Source organism: Pristiophorus japonicus, chromosome 4, assembly GCF_044704955.1.
Source record: "Pristiophorus japonicus isolate sPriJap1 chromosome 4, sPriJap1.hap1, whole genome shotgun sequence".
Classification (NCBI taxonomy): domain Eukaryota; kingdom Metazoa; phylum Chordata; class Chondrichthyes; family Pristiophoridae; genus Pristiophorus; species Pristiophorus japonicus.
This window is the reverse complement of record NC_091980.1, coordinates 102454081-102477228: the sequence shown is the minus strand read 5'-3', so window position 1 is coordinate 102477228 and position 23148 is coordinate 102454081.

Genomic DNA, 23148 nt, shown 5'->3' with positions numbered 1-23148 from the left:
TGATTCACAGGCCCAGCCAGGAGCTGCAACAGGAGCTGCTCTCCTCACTGCTCACTCAGCCAACTGAGCAGGACACGCCTCCACTGCTCCACCATTGGTGCATGAAACTCTTTTTGGAGTTGATCTGCAAAACAAAAAAACATTAAACCGTGCCACCCGACCTGGGTGACACACCAGACATTTACAAGGCCCTTTTTTTTTCTCCTTTTTTTGGTTTTTTTTTGTGTTTTTCTTTTTTTTTGGTTTTTTTTTTGGGCACTAAAATCACAATTTTTCCCCAGTGCCCCCTATAAAAGGGAAGGGGGACACTAAAAGCACCGGCAATTAAAACAAATTAAACTTTAAAACGTAAAATCAAATTAAAATTTGGTTGCCGGGCGTGATGATGCACTCCAGTCCCTCCGGTGCCCACCTCTCGCGGAAGGCCGCGAGCGTACCGGTGGACACCGTGTGCTCCATCTCCAAGGACACCCTGGACCGGATGTAAGAGCGGAAGAGAGGCAGGCAGTCAGGTTGAACGACCCCCTCGACCGCCCGCTGCCTGGACCGGCTGATGGCACCCTTGGCCGTGCCCAGGAGCAGTCCTACGAGGAGGCCTACGGACCTACCCGCTCCCCTCCGCACAGGGTGCCCAAAGATCAGGAGAGTGGGACTGAAGTGCAGCCAGAATTTCAGGAGCAGCCCCTTCATATAATGGAACAGGGGCTGCAACCTTGTGCATTCAATAAAAACATGGAACACGGACTCCTCCAGACCGCAGAAATTGCAGGCGGCCTGGGAGTCCGTGAACCGGCTTAAAAATTTATTGCACGGCACTGCTCCGTGCACCACCCTCCAGGCCAAGTCCCCGACAAATAGTGGGAGGACCCCTGCGTAGAGTGCCCTCCGTCGGGGACCCCCGCCTCATCCGGACGGCAGGATGGTACGCCATGGCGTGTCCGGTCGGCAGGCGAGGATGGCAAAGTTGAGAGTGTGCAGGAGCAGCCCGTACAGGAAACCCCTCCGTGCAGAGCTGAAGGGCACGGAGGGGATTTCCCCGAGGCGGCTCAAGTTGTGAGGCGCCGGCCCCCGAGGGAGGTTCCGGGGTTTGGCGCCGATGAGGAATTCCGTCCGGACGGGGGTCAGTTTGGACGGGATCTCCCCACGTGCTTGAGCCTCCTCGATGCACCTAACGGAGTCAGGGCCCAGAGCTGTTTTTATCGACTCGATGGCATCGGCCGCGTGGCGGACGTTGGCAGAATTTAGGCGCTGCGCCAGCGTGTCTGGCGCCATCCAGCGCGCTCCTCCGCCATCGAGCAGGTCCCTGACCCTGGTAACCTCACCACCCACAGCCCTCTCTTCCGACCGCCACATAAAACCTCGGTCGTGGAGGTACGGATTCCCGAGCAGCGGTTCCTGCAGGACGGCCGCCACTCCAGCCGGCGGAGAGCTGCGCTTGGTGGAGACTTTGTTCCAGACCCTGATGAGTTCCTTGTAAAAGACAGGCAGCTCCCGGAGGGCAATTCCTGACACCCCCCAAGTTCACAAACAAGAGCTGCGTGTCATAATTGAGGTCGCGCTGCTGGCGGAAGAAATACGTCGCCAGAGCACACCACCTAGGAGGGGGCTCAACGTAAAGGTATCTCTGCAGGGTCTGAAGACGGAAAGTCGCGAGCTGGGCGCTGACGCACACCAACGACTGACCGCCCTCCTCAAGCGGGAGACTCAAGACCGCAGCAGAGACCCAGTGCTTCCTGTTGTTCCAGAAGAAGTCCACCAGCTTCTTCTGTATCTTGGCGACAAACGCAGGGGGAGGGGTCAAAGTGACCAGCCGGTACCACAACATTGCGGCCACCAGCTGGTTTATGACTAGCGCTCGACCCCTGTAGGACAGCACTCGGAGCAGTCCTGTCCAGCGCCCTAGGCGAGCGGCGACCTTGGCCTCCAGCTCCTGCCAGTTCGCCGGCCAGGCTCCCTCGTCGGGGCTAAGGTAGACTCCCAGATAGAGGAGATGGGTCGTGCTCCAGGCAAAAGGCCTGAGCTCCTCCGGCAGGGAGTTCACCCGCCACTGACCCACCAGGAGTCCGGAACATTTCTCCCAGTTGATCCTGGCGGAGGATGCGGCCGAGTAAATCTCCTGGCACTCACGCATCCTCCGCAGGTCAGCGGGATCCTCTACCGCGAGGAGCAAGTCATCGGCGTAAGCCGAGAGGACGACCTCCACGCCCGGCCCTTGCAGAGCCAGTCCCGTCAACCTCATCCGCAAGAGGCGCAGGAAAGGCTCCACGCAAACGGCGTATAACTGGCCGGACATGGGGCATCCCTGGCGCACCCCTCTCCTAAAGCGAAGGGGCGCCGTCAAGGACCCGTTAACCTTAATCAGACACTCCGCGGCAGCATACAAAAGTCGGATCCGGGCGGCGAAATGCGTCCCGAACCCGAAAGCGCGCAGAGTTCCGAGCAGATAGTCGTGATCCACCCTGTCGAACGCCTTCTCTTGGTCGAGGGATAGGAAGGCGACCAACAGACCAGCCTCCTGGGAACAATGGATGAGGTCCCGGACCAGATGGATGTTGTCGTTGATTGTCCGGCCCGGGACCGTGTAGGACTGGTCGGGGTGGATCATGTGGTCCAGCACGGCACCAAGGCGAGCAGACATCGCCCTGGCGAAGATTTTCTAGTCCGTGCTGAGGAGGGAGACCGGGCGCCAGTTCTTAAGGAGGCGGAGATCGCCCTTCTTAGGCAGCAGGACGATGACTGCCCTGCGCCAAGAGAGGGGCATCTTCCCGGTCGCCAGACTTTCCCCCAGGACCCGCGCGTAGTCGCCCCCCAGGACGTCCCAGAATGCCCTGTGGAACTCCACGGTCAGCCCGTCCAGCCCCGGGGATTTTCCCCTCGAGAGCCGGCCGAGGGCACCGGTCAGCTCCGCCAGGCTTAGCGGAGCTTCCAAATTTTCGGCGCCCTCCGGGCTGACCTTCAGCAAATCCTCCCACAAAACTCTACGCGCTTCCTCGCTGGACGGATCTGGAGAGAACAGAGCCCCGTAATATTCACGGGCCCTGTTGTTGACGCCTTCTGGATCCGAGACGAGAGAGTCGTCGTCGGCCAGCAGCGTCAAGAGCTGCTTACGGACACTCTGCCTTTTTTCCAGCGAGTAGAAGAAGGGGGAGCCGCGGTCCAGATCCCGCAGGAACCGGATCCGCGGCCTCACGAACGCGCCTCGGGAGCCGACGAGCTGCAGGTCCTTCAGCGCGGCCTTCTTCGCTTCGTACACCGTCCGCAGGGCCGGGTCCTGGACGACTTGACCGAGACGGGATTCCAGGTCGAGCACCTCTTTTTCTAGGCGCCCGACTCTGGCCGCCCGCCTCTTGGTCGACCCCCTCGCGTACTCTTGACAGAAGACACGGACGTGAGCCTTGCCCACGTCCCACCATAGCCTCAAGGAGGGGAAGCCCCCCTGCTTCCTTCTCCAGTCGGACCAGAATCGACGGAACGAGTCCTGGAACTGCACGTCCTCCAGCAGCCGGTTGTTAAAGTGCCAGTACGCGGACCCCGTCCTCGCGCGGAGCGAAGCGAGCTCCGCCCACACCAGGTGGTGGTCCGAACACGGCACCGGCCGCATGGAGGCCGCCGGGACGCAGGAAATGTATGCCCAAGCCACGTAAAGGCGGTCGACTCTGGACCATCCTACTCCAGGCCTCACCCAAGTAAAGGCGCTGGAGTCGGGGTGGCGATTTCGCCAGACGTCCACCAAGTCGAAGGACCCGACCAGGTCCCTCAACTTCTCCATCGCCGTCATGCACTGCGGGGCACCGGAGCGGTCCCTCGCCTCGAGGGTGCAGTTAAAATCCCCCCCGAGGACAATGCAGTCGCCGACGTCGACGGAGCCAAGAAGAGCGGACACCTCTTCAAAGAAGCGCGTTTGCTGCGGGCCGGGCTGAGGGGTGTACACGTTCATGAGATGGAGCGGCACGTCCCCCAGGCGAACCGTTACGTGCAGCAAGCGGCCTGGCACGGGCTCCTCGACCCCCAAGATCTCCGGCTGAAAATGCGGGCCCAGCAAGATGGCCACCCCACTAGAAATGGCGGTGAGGTGGCTCATGCGGACCTCTCCTTGCCTTTCCAGGAGCCACGTGGCTTCGTCTCCCGGAACGGTGTGGGTTTCTTGCAGGAAGCACACTGCATATTTCCCTTCCCGCAGGAGCGAAAAATTGTCAAATCTACGGCGTGCCCCTCTGCCGCCGTTGATGTTGAGGCTGGCTATGGTTATCTTCATGGCAAAAGCATAGTGCAACCTCTACCTTAACCTATTGTGGGGGGGGGAGCGGAGTCTTTTGTTGAACTCCACTCCCTCCGCAGCCCAGCGAGGAGTCCCTCGAGCTCGCGCAGCTCAAGGTGTTGCGCCTTTGTCAAGGGCCCGCCCGCGGCCAAGGTTTTAGCGGCGGCGCGGACGGACCCCTTGATCAGCTTTGGCTCGGACCATTTTTCCAGGGCCAGTCGGGCTTGGTCGCAGCGACCCCGGCTCTGGGCCAAAAAGTCCCGGAGTTCCTTTGCAGGAATGAGGATGGTCTCAGCGGTGGCCGCGAGCAGATCCACCGCCTCGCTGGCGGTGGTCTCTAGATTTTCTCCCGCGTCCCCCACCGAGTCCCTGTCCTCCTCCGGGAGGTGGCCGCCAGCAGCCGGCCCATCGACCGCACAAGGTACGGCAAATGACCCGGCCGCTCCAACCGGCCCTGGCTCTGCCCCGATCCCACCCCCAGGATCGTCGGCAGAGGAGTCCCCACTGGGCTCTTTTAAAAATGGTGCTGGATCGGGAAACGACAGCGGAAGGGGTTCCCCCTCCGCTCCAGGAACCGGGGAACAAGGAGAGACCCGGCCATAGGAAATCCCCAGGCTCCCCAAGTGCTCCAGCTCCAAAGTAAGGGGCGAGGGTGGGTGTTCCTCCCCCTCCCCGCTGCCACCCCCCGGCCCAGCATGTACGGTATCATTAAATTTCTTGATTTCGGTTTCTGCCGGGTCGAGCAAATCTCGGGGGAAGTTGGGTATTGGCTGGGCGGGCTCAGGTTATGCCTTTTCGGCCCCGCCCGCCTCAGTCCCCGGGACGCCCGGCCCGGCGGCAATGCATTCCTCCGCGATCCCCGCGCCCCCCACGACAGGCAGATCTTCCACGCCATCCCCGGGAGGCAGAGGCTGGGCAGCCTCAACTGTCCAATCCTCCCCGGGGACAGACTCCTCCCGCCTACGGCGCTGCTTGGGGGCGCTGGTGGGGGACGCGGGACACGCGGTGGGCACCGACTCCTCCGCGGAGGGATGTTGTTCCCTCTCCGCCTCAACGGAGCGGCGCCTCCTTTTGTTGCTGGGGGTGCGCTGAGGCAGGGAGACCTCCATGTCTGCCGAGGCCTCCCGCTCCGCTCCCCCCTTTTCCTTTTCTTGCCCGTGCCCGTGCCCCTCTGCGGTGTTGTTCAAGGGATCGGGCACGTGCTCAGGGCACCCCGCGCTCGCCGGTGACTGGGTTTGGCCGAGTGCGGTGGTCAAACTTTCTGGCGCACTGAGGGGACCCGCCTCTAGATGTTTCGCCTTGTTCCGCGCCTTCTTTCCGGTCGGACGCTCTCCCTCCCCCCCGCCGGAGGCCATGAAAACAAAGGCCTCCGACGATGCCCGCGCACCTACGGCTCCCGGCACGCGGACGCAACTAGGGGGAGGGGTGGCGGCGGCGCCAGTCTTGGCCGCCTTCGGTGGTTTGGCGGCCTTGGAGGTGGGGCAGTTCTTGCGAACGTGCCCCACCTCCCTACAGGCATGGCACCGCACGCCGTCCGACGTCCAGAAGACGCGGTAGGCAGTCCCCTCGTGCACCACATTAAAGTGCCCTTCCGTCGTGTCCTCCCGCGCCAGCCGGACAAAGAGTTGGCGGCAGAAGGAGAACACGTGGCGCAGGCTGTTCTCCCTGAGGCCGAGCGGTATAGGGTTGATCCCCGACCTTACCTCACCCAGTTGGTGTAGGTGAGGGAGGAGGAGCTCAGTGGGAACAAAGGGTGGGACGTTCGACACGATGACCCTCTGCGGGGTGGCCTCGAGAGGATCCACCGGCAGGAATGTCCCGCCCACCGTGAGCCCCTTTTCGAGGGCCAGGGACACCGCCCGCTCCGACCCCAGGAAGAACACAGCCTTCCCAGACATCTTGGAGGCCGCGACAATGGCCGAGGGGCCGACTACCCCAGCCATCGCCCGCACGCACTCCTCGATGCTCATTGTGGGGTGAGTGTAGCTCTTGACCCCGTGTTTCCTGGTTATAAGTCTGAATGGTGGCAGGGCAGCGGGTGGCGCAGGAGGTGCCGTGGAAGCGGTTGCCACCTGTGCATATGTCCTTGCTGGCCCTGCCATCGGCGTGGATGGGGTCGCCATCACGGGGTCCCTTTAAGGGCTACACCCACCCCAAAGTCACAGGCCTTAATGGTCTTGATTGGCCTCGTTTGATAAGACTGAGCAGAGGAGCTCTTAACGAGGCACACCTCTCCCTTAGTTGGCAATTGGGGAGGGGCCTTGCTCCCTCTGCTCAGTTGTTTTATTTTTTTGGTTTTTTAAAAAAAAAATTTGGAGGAAAGGGCTCTCAGAGAGAGAGGGGAGAGACAGAGAGAGAGAGATAGAGTAAGGGGGTGCGGGAAAGAGAGAGGCTGCGAGGGCAGATCTCCCCTCACAGCAATGGGTGGGTGCACTCCCCAGATGAAAAAAAACAAAACAAAGCACAGTCTTTGGGGTGGTCTTCGGGTGGGGGGAGAAGATGTCTTCACCTGGGGCAGCTAGAGCCAACCAGGCACACACTCCCGACGATGTTTAAAGGGTGATTGAAGAATCTTCAGCCAGGTAGCTCCAGCTATCCCAGGCTAGGCAATGGGGGAGGGGTGTTTCAATTGTGTGTGGGGCCTAGTTGTAAGCAAGGCCCCCACACACACTTCCACACACACACACCCCCCGCGATGTTCCGGCCCTCAGTGGTCTTCTTTCCTCCCCCCACCGATATAACAAAGTCTTTTAGGGAAATGCACCCACACCCACCTGTAGAATGGTAGACTCTCCCTCCTTCCACACTGGATGTTGTTGTTGGTCTTTCCCCCTCTCTCCAACTCTTTGTAGAAATGCTAAAGTTGTTTAAAGTTTTCTGCTTTCCTCCTCTCCCTCTGGGTGAAAGTTGGTGGTGAAGCCCCTTCCTTCCTTCTCTTCCTGGGCTGATTCACAGGCCCAGCCAGGAGCTGCTCTCCTCACTGCTCACTCAGCCAACTGAGCAGGACACGCCTCCACTGCTCCACCATTGGTGCATCCCAAAAAGTTAGTTTGCAGGTGCAGCAGGTAATCAGGAAGGCAAATGGAATGTTGGCCTTCATTGCAAGAGGGATGGAGTACAAAAGCAGGGAGGTCCTGCTGCAACCGTACAGGGTATTGGTGAGGCCGCACCTGGAGTACTGCGTGCAGTTTTGGTCACCTTACTTAAGGAAGGATATGCTAGCTTTGGAGGGGGTACAGAGACGATTCACTAGGCTGATTCCGGAGATGAGGGGGTTACCTTATGATGATAGATTGAGTAGACTGGGTCTTTACTCATTGGAGTTCAGAAGGATGAGGGGTGATCTTATAGAAACATTTAAAATAATGAAAGGGATAGACAACATAGAGGCAGAGAGGTTGTTTCCACTGGTCGGGGAGACTAGAACGGGGAGACTAAATACAGGGGAGCCAATTTAAAACCGAGTTGAGAAGGAATTTCTTCTCCCAGAGGGTTGTGAATCTGTGGAATTCTCTGCCCAGGGAAGCAGTTGAGGCTAGCTCATTGAATGTATTCAAATCACAGATAGATAGATTTTTAACCAATAAGGGAATTAAGGGTTATGGGGAGCGGGCGGGTAAGTGGAGCTGAGTCCATGGCCAGATCAGCCATGATCTTGTTGAATGGCGGAGCAGGTACGAGGGGCTAGATGGCCTACTCCTGTTCCTAATTCTTATGTTCTTATGTTCAAAAAGTACTTCATTGGCTGTAACGTCAGGCAATCGTGAAAGGCACTATGTAAATGCAAATCTTTATTTTTTTCAGTGTGTACACAGAAAATAAAGGGGAGAACACGGTATGAAACAGTCATCATTGGACCTGAAATTAAAATAAACACACACTGACTCAAAGTAATCTTCTTGGAGTATAAACAACATGTTAGCCATTTGTGATTGCAACTTAAATTATGTTTTGCTTTCAAAGCAACCATGGTATTTAATTAAAGTAACTGCCCAATTTCAGTGAAAAGAAATTTGAATATTTTGAACAGCATGTTTGGACCTACAAGCAAGACTTGGATTTATACAGGAGAATGATCTAAAATTGAGAGCCAACAGCGTTAAGACTTCCCATGGTATACATTGCAACAGACAGAAGGTTAGTAGAATATCGCAATTGTGGTATAAAATATTTATTGTTCTGACAATAAAAACATTTATAAATGTGTACAGTGTAAGTTGCTTATCTGCAAGAAAACTGTAAATGTTTAATTTTAATATGAAAGCTACAAGATTAAATTATGTAATCTTCTGCTATACATAAACAATTTGCATATTTAAATATTTCTCAAGAATGTTCCTGCTGTAATATTTTGCCCATCTAGTGCACATCGATATTGATGGTTGCGTCATGTATTTGCTGTTTGTTGTGTATGTGTTTTTCTCTTTCTTTTTAAATGTTTTTTATGTGAGTCAATTAATATGCATCTCACACTAAGGGGGATGAAGTGCATTATAGGATAAAAATACATGCTGGCTTGGCAGATGTCAAAACATAGTGGCATTTCCACAATAAGCTATGGTCTCGAAACTATTTAGTCACGGGTATAAAAATTTACATCTGCTTACATGGTCTGTCAGCATTTGATTCCATAACATTTCATTCTGCGGCACATTATTTTTTTGCCATTCAGTTGCTGTTTTTCTCCCACAGATCTCCGTTATCATCAATCCATAATGCTTCCCTTTTAGATTTATTCTTTGGTGCTGGAGTTCTCATGCGTAATGCAGCAACTTCATCCAGGTCTATCAATAGCACTGCATTGTAGAGATTGAAATGTAATGTATAAAGTTCATGAAAGGTACTTGGCTAATGTCTGTTTGCATTACTTGTCTTCCAATATATGAATGCAACAAAGACAACAACTTGCATTAGTATAATGCCTTTCATGTACTAAATGTCTCAAGAAGCTTCACAGACACAAAGTCGACACCAAATGAAACGGAATTAGAGAGAGTGACCTAAGGCTTGATCAAAGTGGTAGATTTTCCGGAGAGAGATCATAAGGTGGAGAGTTCCAGGTAGAGAATTCCAGACTGTGAGTCTCTGATGGTTGAAGCTTCTGCCACTGCTAGTTGAATGCCAGAAGGTAAGAATACATAGAAAACCAGGGTCAAATGTGTCTAAGGCATGCAATGGCGCATAGGGCTGGCGGAGGTTTCAGTTATAGGATGCACTGAGGTTATGAAGCGATTTGTAAATGAGGAAGAGGGTTTTATATATATACATTGGGGCACTAGGTGCCAATGGAGGTGGTGATCTCAAAATTGTAGAGGAGCAAAATTAAGAGCATGGGAGGCCAGAGAGTGGAGGGTTTGAAAAGTTGAGACTGGAGATGTCAAGCATGTTGGTGAGGATTTGGGTGGCAGTGGTGATGAGCTAAAACTGCAGGAGGTTAATGTGACAGAGGTATAAATAGACAGTTTTCACAATGGATTGAAGATCAGGATTGAGTGCACTTCTTTATAGACTAAAGAGTTTTGCTACAATAATATTTTCAAGGAAATATTTTGCAAGGCTCTGCACCACACAGCAGTCAGAGATTGTATTATTGCAAATGCAATCTCATATAATAAATTCATTGCATCTCTGACTTTTAAGAGGCGCGATTTAGGACCAAATAAAGAAGCCACATTAGAAAGCCTCATTTAAATATTAAAATCTTATTCTGAGGTTTGGCCTCTGAAGTTCGCATGTTTTGGTGCAACTCTGCCCTCAGTGTGAGCTTCAGTCATTAAAAACTGGATGCCCGGGAGTCCTGGGAACTTGCATACTGGAATGGGCTTCTAATGAGTTAAGTAGGTCTCTGAAAGTGTTTTGTGTATGCATGTTTCCTTTGCTGTATTTTCCTCTATAGATTAGTTGATTTCACTGAGTAGTCTTCCACTTCTGTTACCTGTTTTCCTCAACCAATCCATTTCTTCATTATTCTTGATTACTGTCGGATTTGATACTAAACGTTATAAAGAGGTGACGCTGCACATTATTTTGGGGGTTCCTTGCATCCTGCTGCATAATTAAGATAAAGAACAAAAGTTCATGAAGCATTAGCGAATGCAGGCGTAATGAACATAAGGGATTTGGGCCACACCAGCTGCTATCCCAGGACCTATACCTGGACCTATCAGAAACCATGCTACAGAGATGGGCCTGAGCTCTGTTAGTCTGTTAGTCTCTGGTGACATGGTTCTGATTTCAGATTGGTATTTAATTCTGGGATAGAAATTCTTGGAACTGAATCGTTGAAGTTCTGGGATATTGTTGATTGATTTCTGGTGGTCCACAACACAATTGCATTACATTCACACAGACACTAGGAACTGGGATTTTCAGCTTCATTACAGGCCATTAATGAGCATAAATAGAACTTAAAAGGGGCAGACTTCAGTTATGCTTTATGTACACTCATAGGGCTCAATTTTCCCCAGTGATTTGTGCCGTTTTTTTGGCGCATGCCGCTTTTTTTTACCTAAATAAAAAAATACAAGTTTCCCCAATCAATGTGCACCAGCGTTACGATTTTTTTAGGTTAATTTTCTTTTGAGTCATGGGGACGTAACCTGCCACCCATGACAATTCTGGCCATTTAGGCAAGTCTGGCTGCTCCAATTTACTCCAATTATTCTTAGGCCGGCATATGTGGCCTCTGTAGAAAAACCTTTTCGTGAGTTAAGAAAATCAGTGCAGGTAAGTAAATCAGCGCAGCAGATTCCCGGACAGCAGCAGCAGGAGAGGTAAGAGAGAGCGGGAGAGAGGGGGGTGAAGCCTTTTGGGCATAGTTAGGAGCGGGGACCGGGAGGGAGGAGGCCGTTCGACCTGGGATAGGTGCGGGACCGGGGCCGGGAGGCCATTCGGCCAGGGATAGGTGCGAGGACCAGGACCGTGAGGGAGGAGGCCGGTCGACCTGGGATAAGTGCGGGGACCGGGGCCGGGATGCTATTCGGCCAGGGATAGGTGCGAGGACCAGGACCGGTAGGCCATTCGGCCAGAGATAGGTGTGGACCGGCATCGGGAGGCCATTCGACCAGGGATAGGTGCGGGGACTGGGACCGGGAGAATATTCGGCCAGGGTTAAAATGAAGAATTCAAACAGGGAAATTTGGATGATTTTTTTTTGGCGTACTTGGGCCCCCCAAAAATGGGCGTAACTCTTCAAGTACACCAAAAAACAGCTTTGGGGAAAATGAAGCCCTTAATGTGCATGATGCACTTTCTATGGGTGGCATTAACATTGCAGCAGGTTCCTGTCAGAAAGAGGCAGGCACAAAGATTAGATGATGTCATGTAGATCAAAAGGGCATAGTCTTAAAATTAGAGCTCGGCCATTTAGGAGTGAAATCAGGAAGCATTTTTCAAAGGATAGTAAAAATATGGAACACTCTTCTCCCAAAAGGCTGTGGATGTTAGGCCAATTGAAATGTTCAAGACTGAGATTGATAGGCTTGTGTTCAGTAAGGCTATCAAGGGGTATGGAGCAAAGGCACATAAATGGAGCTGACGTACAGATCAGCTATGATCTAACTGAATTTTGGAACAAGCTCGAAAGGCTGATGGTTTAATCTTGTTCCTATATCTCTGCTTTTTCTTATCTAGAATCATTCATCAATAAAGATCATGTGCAACAGGATTCCAGAATTGCTGAACAGCCATTGAATAAAATCCAGAGAAAGACCAGCTTGAAGGGTGTTTAATAAGTGCTCTTGTGCAATTTTCTTTTGGGAATCTCACTTTTTATTCATCTTCTCAGGAGAAGCAGTGGAGCAATGTCAGGCAAATGGGTTTATATCACAGAGGGCTCTGCCTATGTGTTATTACCCTTGAACTTGCATCTGAGGAACTCTGTTTGGGTAGACTCTGATTCAACATGGAGGTAATGGCAGATTTGTACCACATGTTGTAATCTGACCTCAAAACTCCACCACACCCATGCCACTGTTAGTGGCCATGAAAGGCGCTTCAACCCACACCTTTTGTATTTTAGGCTATGAGAAAGGTGACTTCAAAGGGAGCAAGCTTTCTTGTACCCACTTCATATAACATAATATTAGAAGGTTGGCTGCTACATATCTTTGTCACGTCTCCCTAGACTCCATGTCATGTTTTTCTTTTCAGTCGATTTTAACCTGACACTTCTTTCCACTTTTTCCCCCTTCAACTTTGACAATGAAATTGATATTGATATGCCTTTTTAACCTTTCTAAACACTAAGTGGTATGTTTCTCCCCCTATGCATTAACTTACTTTTAAGAGTTGCATCTGTTTAAATTTCACGTACACCATTATTTTCAAGCCCCTGATTAAGGTAGTTCCTTACACAAGGTCACAGATTGCCTTTGAAACTATGAATAATTATGGGAGTGATATGACTCAGGAAAATTCTGTACAGTCAGCACATTACACTTCTGGCTAGATAGTCATCCTGAACTGAGCTTAATCAGACCAGGCTATCGGAATATAAGATGGGTATGGACTCATTGTTGTCCCTTAAAAGAGAACTTAACAGGCTTCTGAATGAGGAGGACATTTCTGCTATAGAAAGTGAATTGTGATTATAAGGATTTCTGTGCAGAGGTTTGCCTTAGGGAGTCTGAGAGAAATTTCTCAGAGATTTCCCTGACGCGGCTATAGTTTTTTGTTTCCTTTTCCAAGAGACTGCACAGTTATATGGTGGGTCAATGGTGTGGGTGATTGCACCATATCTGGATGTGGTGGGCTTCGTAGACCTGATGCCCTTTTGTTGCATTCATACTTATGTGGTCCCCATTATTCTACACTGAGAGTTTTAAGAATATAAATAATATATAATTCTTCCAAGAGCTTATATCTAAATCTGAACCATGATTATGCTTCTTTCGAAAAAGTGATTGAGTCATAGTGAAAGAAAGACATTTCGGGGCCGAAATTCAGGGTCTCAAAGAGACCATCCCACTTGATTGGTTGCACTGCCAATGAAAACAATAAAAAAGCAATAAAAATACTTACCTATCCATATTCAGCAGAATAGATCGATCCCCCACCATGCAGTGTGCCCGGCAGGTTTTTCTGTCGGTGCACCATCTCCGCACTGAGTGCGGCCCGGAAGCACAACGGGTCTTAAAGGGGAGGGCCTACTGCTGTGGCCGCAATGGAAACATTTTTGCCGGCCGACTTGCTGATCAGCTAGTAAAATACTGCCCCCCGGGTTCGGCTGGGCCGCCAACGGGCAGCCTGTCACCCCCCTTGAGTGCCAGGCCACTGGCCCGGCTGAAACCTTTCCTGCTGACCCAGAGGCCAAAGGTAAAAAATAATGGAGGGGAGAGAGCGTGGTGACACACACACGCTGTGACGTCACCACGACTCCACCACTGATTGACAGCGGTGGAGGCCCCCACCAACCCATTTTCAGCCAGTCAGCCTGGCTTTGAATCTAAGGCCCGCCCCATTATGATCCATTTCAAAGTCCTGAAAATAGATCTACTTACCGTACCAGGATTTCCAGTGGTAAGTACCACTCCAAAACTCATAGGTGTGCCAACTTTCTGATGCACCTGAATTTTGGCCCCTTCACCTCTGTAGCATGTTATCACATCCACAGACTGTCCCAATGCACTTTCCAACCAATGGAATTTTTTTGAAGTGTATCACTGTTGTTATGTAGGCAAATATGGCAGCTCATATTTTTGCACAGCTTGGTCAATAACAACAACTTGTATTTATATAGTGCCTTTAACATAGCAAAACGTCCCAAGGTGCTTTAGAAGAGTATTTATTACAAGACAAAATATTTGACACCAAGTTTCGCATAAGGACAAATTAGGGCAGGCGACCAAAAGCTTGGTCAAAGAGGTAGGTTTTAAGGAACGTCTTAAAGGAGGAAAGAGAGGTAGAGAGGCGGAGAGGTTTAGGCTGGGAATTCCATAGCTCAGGGCCTAGGCAACAGAAGGCCAATGGTTGAGCGATTATAATCAGGGTTGCTCAATTAGAGGAGTGCAGATATCTTGGGGGGTTGTGGGGATGAAGGAGATTACAGAGATAGGGAGGGGTGAGGCCATGGAAGGATTTGAAAACAAGGATGAGAATTTTGAAATTGAGGCTTTGTTTAACTGGACACCACTGTAAGTCAGCAAGCACAGGAGTGATGGGTGAGCGGAACTTGGCGCGAGTTAGGACATGGGCAACCGAGTTTTGCATCATCTCAAGTTTACATAGGGTAGAATGTGGGAGGCCAGCCAGGAATGTGTTGGTACAGTCAAGTCTAGAGGTAAAAAAGGTATGGATGCGGGTTTCAGCAGCGGATGAGCTGAGGCACGGTGGAGAACGGTAGCGTAGAGGTAACAACACTGAACTAGTAATAGGGAGGCCTGGACAAATGATCCAGAGACACAAGTTCAAATCCCACCATGCCAGCTGGGAATTTAAATTTAGTTAATTAAGTAAATCTGGAATAAAAAGCTAGTGTCAGTAATATTGACCATGAAACTACCGGATTGTCGTAAAAATCCATCTGGTTCATTAATGTCCTTCAGCGAAGGAAATCTGCCATCCTTACCCAGTCTGGCCTGTGACTCCAGACCCACAGTAATGTCGTTGACTCTTAACTGTCCCCTGAAATGGCCTAGCAAGCCACTCAATTGTACACAACCACTACGAAAAACAATAATAAGAATAAACCCGGACGGAGCACCTGGCATTGATTTTGGCACCGGCTACAGACACAACATTGGGACACCCAGCCCAATTGACCCTGCAAAGTCCTTCTCACCAACATCTGAGGACTTGTGCCAAAATTTGGAGAGCTGTCCCACAGACTAGTCAAGCAACAGCCTGACATAATCATACTTAGAGAATTATACCATTCAGCCAATGTCCCAGAGTCCTCCATGACCATCCCTGGGTATGTCCTGTCCCACCAGGGTTGGCGGCACAGATGTATACAGTCGGGAGTGGCCCTGGGAGTCCTCAACATTGACTCCAGACCCCATGAAGTCTCATGGTTCCAGGTCAACCATGGGCAAGGAAACCTCCTGCTGATTACTATCTACTGCTCTCCCTCAGCTGATGAACCAGTACTCCTCCATGTTGAACACCATTTGGAAGAAGCACTGAAAGTAGCAAGGACACAGAATGTACTCTGGGTGGCGGACTTCAATGTCCATCATCAAGAGTGGCTCAGTAGCACCAGTACTGACCGAGCTGGCCGAGTCCTGAAGGACATAGCTGCCAGACTGGGCCTGCTGCAGGTGGTGAAAGAACCAACACAAGGGAAAAACTACTTGGCCTCGTCCTCACTAATCCACTTGTGACAGATGCATCTGTCCATGACAGCATTGGTAGCAGTGACCACTGCACAGTCATTGTGGAGATGAAGTCCCGTCTTCACATGGAGAACAACATCCATCGTGTTGTGTGGCACTATCACCGTACTAAATGGGATAGATTCAGTACAGATCTAGAAGCTCAAAACTGGGAATCCATAAGGTGCTGTGGGCCATCAGCAGCAGAATTGCATTCCACCACAATCTGGCCTGGTATATCCCTCACTCTAACATTACCATCAAGCCAGAGGACTTACCCTGATTCAATGAAAAGTGCAAAGAGCATACCAAGAGCAGCACCAGGCATACCTGAAAATGAGGTGCCAACCTGGGGAAGCTGCAAAACAGGACTACACACATGCTAAGCAGCGGAAGCAGCAGGCTATAGACAAGGCTAAGCGATCCCACAACCAATGGATCAGATTAAAGCTCTGTTGTCCTGCCACATCAGGCCATGAATGGTGGTGGACCATTAAACAATTAACGGGAGGAGGAGGCTCCATGAATATCCCCATCCTCAATGATGGCTGAGCCCAGTACGTGAGTGCAAAAGAAAATGAAGTGTTTACAACCAGCTTCAGCCAAAAGTGCCGAGTGGATGATTCATATCAGCCTCCTCCTGAGGTCCCCACCAACATAGAAATCACTCTTCAGCCAATTTGATTCACCCCACGTGATATCAAGAACAGCTGAACGCACTGGATACAGCAAAGGCTATGGGCCTCGACAACATCCGGCCATTGTGCTGAAGACTTGTGCTCCAGAACTAGCCACACCTCTAGCCAAGCTGTTCCAATACAGCTACAGCACTGGCATCTATCCGACAACGTGGAAAACTGCCCAGGTATGTCCTGTCCACAAAAAGCAGGACAAATCTAATCAAGCCAATTACTGCCCCATCAATCTATTCTCAATCATCAGCAAAGTTATTGAAGGTGTCGTCAACATTGCTATCAAGCTGCACTTACTCACCAATAACCTACTCCCTGATGCCCAGTTTGGGTTCCGCCATGATCAATGAGCTCCAGACCTCATTACAGCCTTGGTCCAAGTATGGACAAAAGAGCTGAATTCCAGAGGTGAGGTGAGAGTGACTGCCCTTGACATCAAGGCAGCATTTGACCAAGTGTGGCATCAAGGAGCCCTAGTAAAACTGAAGTCAATGGGAATCAGGAGGAAAACTCTCCACTGGCTAGAGTCATACCTAGCCCAAAGGAAGATGGTTGTGGTGGTTGGACATCAATCATCACAGCCCCAGGACACCGCTGCAGGAGTTCCTCAGGCCCAACCATTTTCAGTTGCTTCATCAATGACCTTCCTTCCATCATAAGGTCAGAAGTGGGGATGTTCGCTGATGACTGCACAGTGTTCAGTTCCATTATCCACTCCTCAGATAATGGAGCAGTCCATGCCCGCATGCAGCAGGACCTGGAAAACATTCAGGCTTGGACTGATAGGTGGCAAGTAACATTCGCGCCACACAAGTGCCAGGCAATGACTATCTCCAATAAGCAAGAGTCTAACTACCGCACCTTAACATTCAATGGCATTACTATCGCCGAATCCCCCACCATCAACAGCCTGGGGGTCACCATTGACTAGAAACTAGCTGGACCAGCCACATAAATACTGTGGCAACAAGAGCAGGTCAGAGGCTGGATATTCTGCGGTGAGTGTCTCACCTCCTGACGCCCCAAAGACTTTCCACCATCTACAAGGCACAAGTCAGGAGTGTGATGGAATACTTTCCACTTGCCTGGAAGAGTGCAGCTCCAACAACACTCAAGAAGCTCAACACCATCCAGGACAAAGCAGCCCGCTTGATTGGCGGCCCATCCACGACTTTAAACATCCACTCGTTCCACCACCGACGCACCATGGCTGCAGTGTGTACCATCTACAAGATGCACTGCAGCAACCCGCCAAGGCTTTTTCAGCAGCACCTCCCAAACCCGTGACCTCTATCACCAAGAAGGACAAGGGCAGCAAGCACATGGGAACACCAACACCTCCGAATTCCACTCCAAGTCACACACCATCTTGATTTGGAAGCATATCACCGTTCCTTCATCGTCGCTGGGTCAAAATCCTGGAACTCCCAGCCTAACAGCACTGTGGGAGTACGATCATCATCATAGGCAGTCCCTCGGAATCAAGGAAGACTTGCTTCCACTCTTAGAATGAGAACTTAGGTGGCTGAACAGTCCAATACGAGAGCCATAATCCCTGCCACAGGTGGGATAGACAGTTGTTGAGGGGAAAGGAGGGTGGAACAGGTTTGCCGCTCGCTCTTTCCACTGCCTGCGTTTGTTTTCTGCATGCACTTGGCGATGAGACTCGAGGCGCTCAGCACCCTCCCGGATGCACTACCTCCAATTAGGGCGGTCTTTGGCCAGGGACTCCCAGGTGTCGGTGGAGATGTTGCACTTTAACAGGGAGGCTTTGAGGGTGCCCTTGTAACGTTTCCTCCGTCCACCTTTGGCTTGTTTGCCATGAAGGAATTCCCGAGTAGAGTGCTTGCTTTGGGAGTCTTATGTCTGGAATGCGTACAATGTGGCCTGACCAGTGGAGCTGATCAAGTGTGGTCAGTACTACAATTCTGGGGATGCTGGCCTGGACGAGGACACTAATGTCGGTGCATCTGTCCTCCCAGGGGATTTTTAGGATCTTGCGGAGACATCGTTGGTGGTATTTCTCCAGCGACTTGAGGTGTCTACTGTACATGGTCCATGTCTCTGAGCTATACAGGAGGGCGGGTATTACTACAGCCCTGTAGACCATGAGCTTGGTGGTAGGTTTGAGGGCCTGGTCTTCGAACACTCTTTTCCTCAGGCGGCCGAAGGCTGCACTGGCGTACTGGAGGCGGTGTTGAATCTCCTCATCAATGTCTGCTTTTGTTGATAAAAGGCTTTTGAGGTATGGGAAATGGTCCATGTTGTCCACAGCGTGGATCTTGATGATTGGGGGGTAGTGCTGTGCGGTGAGGACAGGCTGGTGGAGAACCTTTGTCTTACGGATGTTTAGCGTAAGGCCCATGCTTTCGTTCGCCTCAGTAAATACGTCGACTATGTCCTGGAGTTCAGCCTCTGTATTTGCGCAGATGCAGGCGCCATCCGCGTACTGTAGCTCGATGACAGAGGTTGGGGCGGTCTTGGATCTGGCCTGGAGACAGCGAAGGTTGAACAGCTTCCCACAGGTTCTGTAGTTTAGTTCCTTTCCAGCAAGGAGCTTGTTGACTTTGAGGTGGAGCATGGCAGCGAGAAAAATTAAGAAGAGGGTTGGGGCGATGACGCAGCTCTGATTGACCCTGGTCCGAATGTGGATTGGGTCTGTAATGGATCCCTTGGTAAGGATCACGGCCTGCATGTCGTCGTGGAGTAGGAGGAGGATGTTGACGAACTTTTGGGGGCATCCGAAACGGAGGAGGATGCTCCATAGAGTCTCTCGGTTGACAGTGTCAAAGGCTTTAGTAAGGTCGAAGAAGACCATGTATAAGGGCTGGTGCTGCTCCCTGAATTTTTCCTGCAACTGTCGCGCTACAAAGATCATGTCCGTTGTGCCCCGTAGGGGACGAAATTTGCACTGTGACTCCGGGAGGAGCTCCTCAGCCACAGGAAGAAAACGGTTGAGGAGGATTCTAGCGACAACTTTTCCAGTGGCTGATAGCAGGGACATTCCTCTGTAGTTACCGCAGTCGGACTTGTCCCCTTTTTTAAAGATGGTCACGATCACTGCATCTCTGAGATCTCCCGGCATGTTCTTCTCCCTCCAGATGAGGTCCTGTATTCACGCCAACAGCCCTCTCCACCATACTTTAGTGCCTCAGCAGGGATTCCATCCGTTCACATAGCCTTGTTGTTCTTGAGCTGTCTTATGGCTTTTCCTACCTTGTGCCGTGTTGGGGTTTCACTGAGGTGGTGGCAGATCGCATGCTGCGGGATGGAGTCGAGAACACTCGAGTCAAAGGCAGAGTCTTGATTGAGGAGATCTTCGAAGTGCTCCTTCCAGCGGGCTCTGACTGCCTTGGTGTCCTTGATGAGTGTTTCCCCGTTCTTGGCCAGCAGTGGGGTGGGGCCTTGGGAGTTTGGACCGTAGGTGGCTTTGACTGCGATGAAGAATCCTCGCACATCATGGCTGTCGGCTAGTTGTTGTATCTCCTCGAGTACCATCACCACAGAGACTGCAGCGGTTCAAGAAGGTAGCTCACCATCATCTTCTCAAGGCCAATTAGTGATGGGCAATAAATGCTGGCATTGCCCATATCCCGTGAACGAATAAAAAAAAAGACAGGCGATGTTACAGTGGTGAGAATAGGCGGTCTTAGTTATGCTGTGGATATCTGGTCGAAAGCTTATTTCAGGGTCAAATATGATATCAAGTTTGCGAAAAGTGTGGTTCAGCCTCAGATAGAATTTGGGGAGAGGGATGGAGTCAGTGGCTAGGGAACGGACTATGTGGTGGGGACCGAAAACAATGGCTTCGGTCTTCCCAATTTTTATTTGGAGAAAATTTCTACTTATCTAGAACTGGATGTCAGACAAGTCGTTTGACAATTTAGAAATCGTGGAGGGGTCGAGGTAAGTGGTAGTGAGGTAGAGCTGGGTGTCATCAGCATACATTTGGAAACTGATGCTGTGTTTTTCAGATGATGTCGCCAATGGTCAACAAACAGCAAATGAATGATTTGATGGTATTGGTTGAGAGAGGAATGTTGCTCTTGACAAGGGGAAAACTCTCTGCTCACCTATAATTAACACCATGGCAATGTTTTATGCAACTCTATCATGGTCCATTCTCTGTCCATAGAGAGGGTTTGGCTGATTCATTTTTACACTGTAAGTCTCACCTGATAGATGTCTCAGACTTTTTGTTTATTTTATATCTTTTGTCTGCAGCCTGAAGTACAATATGATTTTATTGATGAAAAATGTGTTAGCTTAAAAAATGTCATCACTGTGCCTTACAATAGATTTGAGATTAAAACAAAGAACCAACGACTAAACGGTTTAGTACAGATCCATTAAGTAGAATTTGCACAACTTTCTCTTTAGGCTTGATGCGTCAATGTATTTCATGTTGTTTGTATTTTTCTCCTTTCCAACAATTCAATTACTTTAAATTAGATTTCAGGTCGCACTGTGTGTCACATTGTCTCCACAGGGGAACCATTGTGTAAGATATGCTAAAAATGGTACTATTGAACTAAATTTAGCTTTCAAGGTATTAAATTCATAAGACAGCAGGGTTGACAAGTGTAGATTAATTTCAGCTGAGCCACCAATCAGCATGCTGGAGTCAATAAAAGATCCCACTGATTATTTGTACTCAATACTACACCAACTCTATTCATTTAAACTCAGCAGGAGGCCATTGCCAAAACTGGCTGATAGACTCTGCTCTTGGAGGAAGAGGATTAGAACTGATATGTGAGTCAGGATTTTTTTATACAGAAAGCTAGACGTAGTCAGGCAGCAAAGAGCATGTGATGAGGATGGAATACAGAAGAGTGGCTTTAAGTCAAGTAACTGAGGTGTGAATGTGTGGCATGTTCATTATTTTCATATCATTACACAAAAACACGTTGTATTGATGAAAATAAGTGAATTCAAGTGACTCAAAAAATAGGTATCTAATCTTGATAACTCTGAATTTTCACAAGGCAGTTCCATTTGGATTTAGAAACAACGTCTGAACCTATCCCTTCCAATGTATATCTTCCTCAGTCGAGATTTCTTCTGAGCTGCAGCATGCAGGCCTTACCTAGAACAGGCTCGAGGGGCCGTATGGCCTATTCCTGTTCCTATTTCTTATGTTCTTATGTAATCCTCTTTCCTTACCTCTTTCAGCAGGTAAGGAATCTGTAGATTGTCCAACTTTAAACTGTTCCTACACCAGCAATCTGGCAAGTTAAAAAATAATTATTTTTCACTAATAAAACCTTTATACTAGTTAAGACTGCCTAAATTAGAATCCCAGTGGAAACAACAACAACTTGCATTTATATAGTGCCTTTAACATAGGATAACATCGCAAGGTGCTTAACGGTAGCGCGATCAGACAAATTGATACCATGCCAAACAAGGCAATATTAGAAGAGGTGACTAAAAGCCTGATCAAAAAAATAGGTTTATGAATATCTGAATGAAGGAGAGAGAGGTGGAGAAGCAGAGAGTGACTTAGGGAGTAAATTCCAGAGTTTAGGGCCTAGTCAGCTGTAGGCATGGCTGCCAACAGCAGGGCAAAGGGAACGGGGGATACATAACAGGCCAGAGTTGGAGGAATACAGCTCTTGGAGGGTTGGAGGGCTGGAGGACGTTGTTAAGATAGGGAGAGGTGAGGCCAAGAAGAGATTTGTACACATGGATGAGATTTTTGAATTGGAGGCGTTGAGGTGACTGGTAGCTAATGTAGGTCAACAAGCACAGAGGTGATGTGTACGGACAGTAGAGTGTTGGATGATCTGAAGTTTATGATGATTGTCAATCCTGTACCTGTAATGATACAGATACAGGAAATATGTTCTGACAGTTTTTGAAAATATTGGCAAGATATCAAAAGGGAATTCCGTAAGTTAAATAAAGTTTTATAATTTTACTGAAATTGATTATATAAAATGTTATATAACAATAGATCTGAAAGGAAAAGATGCAATGAATATTTTTCTTTGCTTATAGTTTAGTCATATGTACCCTGTTATCACGATTTTTTTCCCCTGCTGCTTTCTTCATCATCTTTTTCTGTGCATGAAATCTTTTTCTTGAATAGGTAGCTGACATTTCGCTGCTTCAAAGAAGGGTTTTATCTGGATTTTCAGATGAAACCTGGCAGTCCCAGCATTCGATTTCCTTTGTCTTCTAATGTGACATCAAGCCAAAGTAAAACTTTCGCATAAGAGGAGTGTGCTGACCTTCACATAACCTCCAATAATCCCAAAGGATTTTTATTCATTCAGTTTCAAACATGGAAAAGCCATCAAATGACTAAAGCGTCTTATGGACCAAATGCTTAGTTGTCTTCAATCCAACACAGTGTAAAGAGATGCTGTAAATGACAGCTTGAAATAGATTAGAAAATTGAGAAGTTTTCAGAGATTGCATTAACATTTAGAATACTGAAAGAGTTGAGATGAGCAAAGGTAAGAACAACATTAGAATTCAGCTAGTGCCTTGAATCAAGGGATGAGGGCAAGTTAATAATTCTTAAAAGAATCTGGCAACACCTAATTAGCACCTCAGTAAGAGCACTAGGCATCCTAGCAATAGATAGAAACAAATGACAATTGAACAGAATAAATTAGCTTTTAGTAAGCCATGTAATGCTTGTTGAAGCTTACACCAAATGTGACTTTTTAGATAAGTTTCAACTATTTCCATTGTTCTTTACTGATCTAGTAGTGATAATGGAAACTGTAGTGTATATAAGCACCTTCAGTAATGACTCCACGAGGCAGGGTATTTAAACTGTGTAGACCTGTAGTCCTTTATTTGCAGCTCCTGAGTGCCGACAACAAGCTGTGAGTTCCTTTTTATACTCGGTTACCTGCCATGTGCAAGCAAC